This window comes from Argentina silus (genome assembly GCF_951799395.1).
Source record: "Argentina silus genome assembly, chromosome: 3".
NCBI classification, from domain to species: Eukaryota; Metazoa; Chordata; class Actinopteri; order Argentiniformes; family Argentinidae; genus Argentina; species Argentina silus.
The window spans coordinates 3461736-3466003 of NC_139657.1; the positions used below are offsets into that span (position 1 = coordinate 3461736).

Genomic DNA, 4268 nt, shown 5'->3' on the forward strand with positions numbered 1-4268 from the left:
TGTATACATGTATATGTATAATACATTTTGTGTTCACTAACCTCATGTAGCAAGTACCCCCCATTCCCCCACCGTCCCTGTCCTCCCCCCCCCCCCAGTAAAGCAGATGTTTGTGATTCTACAACAGCTGTCAGAGCCATGTCCCCAACGCTGTCTGCAGTGACTAGTGACTTACTGCCCTGGGATCCTGTGAGGGCAAGGGGTCAGAGGTCAGATCAGGAGGAGGCTTTATGTGTGAGGTTGCAGATGAGAATAACAGGCAGAGAAAAGGAGGGGGAGAGAGAAACATGGCAGGGTCAAATGTGGTGGGGATAAAGAGGGGGAAGAACGGGAGGAGGGGCTTGGGGGGAGGAGGGGCTGGAGGGGAGGAGGGGCTTGGGGGGGGGGGCGGGGGGGGGGGGGCGGGTGTGTAACAGTGTGTCATGTGTGTTGACGGAGGGGAAGAATTGTTTATGACTGTGATTCTCAAGGGTAAACCAGAAAGCACTCTACGGCTCTCATTCCCCTGTTTGACATGGACTTTGACAAGGCCAAATGAAAACAATGTCAGCCTCATTTTTAAAAGGTCAGTCTTTGAGCCAAATGGAAAATGTACGATTGCCATTTTATTCCAACAGTATGATGGAGAGTGTATGAAATGAAGGAAAAGGAGAGAGATAGAGAGAGAGAGAGAGAGAGAGAGAGAGACTGGGACAGAGCAGGACATATTGAGATAAGATGGAAAAATAAATCTATCATACATTCTACTGTAGTCATCACTATAAAAACCTGATCTTGCGACTACTGTTTAATTTGTCATATTAATATGAAGGTATCCAATGAAAAAGCTACGGCAATAATATCACTGTAACCTGACAACAAATCATTTTATTGTTGACTAAAATCATAACACACACCAGTGGAGACTGGTGGAGGTTAGACATCGGAGGACGGGCTCATTGTAATGCATGGGACATGCATTACAATGAGCCTGTCCTCCGATGTCTACCTCCACCAGCCTCCCCTGACACACACAGCAAATATCAAAATACAGGACTAGTCCAGACGACAGCTGATCAGGCTCTTCGGTTATGCTGACACCGTCTCTCCACAACACTCCTTTCTTTGTCAAAGTATCAGACTGAAATTGTACCATCTAATCTAGTTGTGCTGCTGTTAGAATGTAAAATGCTGCCAGCCTGCCACCAAAAACACATTTTGGGGGAAATTTATTCATAGGACAGTTGGAAAAATTCTGCACAAACGTACCTTTTTTTTTCTAGAAAACCCTGTCAGCTTATTATATTGAGACTCCCACGAGAGGCGATAATGAACCGCAGGGACATGGTAAAACCAGGCCTTGATGCAGGGGTGTTAATGTGTATTAGCATATAAAACCATGCCTGTCCTGCTTCAGTGGCCTCAATCACAATCATACATCTGTAATACGCAGCATTAAATGCTGCCGATAATGATGCATATACTATATGCTGAACCTACAAAAACTGCTGTACATAAGCAGAAAACACACACGCACGCGCACACGCGCGCACACACACACACACACACGCACACACACAAACACACACTTTAATGATTACATTACAGCTCTCTGGTCTCAAGTGCAGGGCAGCAGGTTGGAGGAGCACTTAAGGTTCTGTGTGAGCTGGGAGCTGTTTTGGACTGCCAGAAGGATTACGCAACCTCCATCACGTGGCACCGGGCTGCTAGTTCCGCTGCTGCTGGTGGTACCGCTGCTGCTGGTGGTACCGCTGCTGCTGCTGCTGCTGGTGGTACCGCTGCTGCTGCTGCTGCTGGTGGTACCGCTGCTGCTGGTGGTACCGCTGCTGCTGCTGGTGGTACCGCTGCTGCTGCTGCTGCTGGTGGTACCGCTGCTGCTGGTGGTACCGCTGCTGCTGCTGCTGCTGGTGGTACCGCTGCTGCTGGTAGTACCGCTGCTGCTGGTGGTACCGCTGCTGCTGCTGCTGCTGGTGGTACCGCTGCTGCTGGTAGTACCGCTGCTGCTGGTGGTACCGCTGCTGCTGCTGCTGCTGGTGGTGGTGGTGTGCAGCCAAGCAGAGAGAGCTGATTTGGGATCACCGACGCAGGCTTTCCTTATGACCCATGTTGTCAAACCAACAGGCTGTGTGGATGCGGATGCGGATGCCGCTGAGCCCTGCGGACAGGGGGGCATGATTGAAAGCGGAGATGGGATCAGTGCCAGAAACAGACAGGCGTACAAGGAAGGGAAGCTGACCTGAGGGAGGGACAGCACTTTATGGAGCTCAGAACAACATTACAGGATGTTATATCAGAGGCATAACCTCCAAAACAAATAGCAAATGGATGATAACCATCCCTCTGTGAGTGTGGTGTAGCTGGATATTGATTCCCGGGAACTTGAGAAATGGTGCTTCATTTAAAATGCATTTGTGCGCCCCCCCCCCCTCCCCCCCACCCCCCAAACCCAGAATCAATCTTGTAAATGCTGCATGCATATTTGCCCATGGCGATTTTGGGGAGTGGTTTTGCGAGTATGCATGCTAGATGCAGGTCAGGTCACTGAAAGTGTCGGTAATCCGCAAGTGTTTGCGACCATTCCTCATTCCATTCCATGCATTAGAATGAGCACGTCCTCCGATTTCTACCTCCACCTGCCCCCCTCTGATTTCATCTGATCCTGAACTGCAGCAGAAGCTGACCAGCTTGCTGGTACCATGTTACTGGTATACTATAAGGTTGTTAAAGATGCACTTCACTCAAATCTTTTTTTAATTTAATATTTTTCATCAGTCCACCATCTGTATGGTCCCAAGATATCATTATTTTGTGCATTAAAGCCTCATAGATATCCTGATGACAAGCTTATACTGTATTTACTTCCTGGAAAAAGTGATTGGATTCGAAAATGCATCGTCAAATCACTTTTCCAGGAGATACGTTTAAGCTCGTCATTAAGAGCTATGAGGATATCTCGGACTTAGTGGTTGCAGAACATTGGGAGTGAAAAAACTGAGATGTAACAGATTAGAGAATAGAGCGTGTTCACAACAGAGCCCAAACGTCAAAAAGTTTTGTTGTGCAGTTGTGAGCGTTGCCTCTCTGGTACAATTCAAATATCTCTGGTTCTCATCCAGGCAGCTGTTTACTGCAGGCTGGAAAATGGAACCAAAATAGAAGAAACTGAGGGTAATGGAAAGAACGTAAGAAAGAAAGAAAGAAAGAAAGAAAGAAGGTGGAAGTGAACCGTGAAGGCCAATGACATGAGTGGACCTTGTCATTCACTCTTGTTCACTACAGTATTTATTTGATGAAAATTGCTCTGTTTTCAAGGGCATGACGTCATATCACCAGAGTGTACCTTTAAAGCTGTCAATGCAGTGTGTAGGTTGTAAAGTGTTGTGATCTCCACCCACGGCCGGTGACCTATGACCTATGCCCTTTGACCTGCAAGTCCATAACACTTTACTGAGAGAATTTTAATCTAAGTGATTTACTAGCGGTACAGTGACTTTTTTCAGTGGCAGATTGACATTTAATGCCTCAGTGATATCATATTGTTATGGAAGACACCGCACACCGTACACCAATTCCAAAATTAGCATTTTTATTGAACGCTTATCTGTCCAGGTTGGTCTCATTGAGATAAAATCTATTTTTCAAGAGAGACCAGGTCAATGTTCACACTGAAACCTAATATCCTAAATCAAATAATAAAAAATAAAAAAACACGTCCCTTATCTTTCTATTTACTCATATTTCTTCAAAACATGTCAATCACCTGCACGGTTGTTGCCCACTTTGAATAAATTGGTCTGATATTACCTCGGGCATCAGGGAATTAGTGTCTCTCCTTTCAAACTCAGGTTCCTTCTCCAAACAAAAAAGCAATTTCACCCCGCCAAACTTTTAATTACGCCTCAGTCCAGCGCTGAGGAGGGGTGACAGCCCCCCAGCCTGTCCCCATGACAGCCCCCCCCCCCGCCTGTCCCCATGACAGCACTCCAGCCTGTCCCCATGACAGCCCCCCCCCCCCCGCCCGTCGTCATGACAGCCTCCTTCCCTTCTACATACTCAGGACCAGACAGGGACCCAGTCACACCCCAGCACAGCCAATAATTGGCGGAGATCAACTTAATATTCATGAGTTGTTACCACCATTACCCAGCGGACGCTCTGAGGACCAGGTGCTCGGGCCTCAAGTGTGCCTCTCACTCACCGCTGTGTTCAAATGACGAAGATAAGGCTGCACATGTTATTGTTGTGGTGGAAGGACACTTGGGATCAGT

At 47.4% G+C, this 4268-nt stretch overlaps 1 protein-coding gene across 1 annotated transcript in view; it reads left to right on the forward strand.

The window, feature by feature from the left end:
• The window catches only part of LOC310802049 (G-protein coupled receptor 22-like), a gene marked incomplete at its 5' end in the record, with an annotated part of 1899 nt that extends 1622 nt beyond the window's left edge, over positions 1 to 277 (forward strand). Inside the window, one exon of the mRNA XM_083666304.1 lies at positions 1 to 277. This exon is cut by the window's left edge and continues 1622 nt beyond it.
• Between the last annotated feature and the right edge of the window lie 3991 nt (positions 278 to 4268).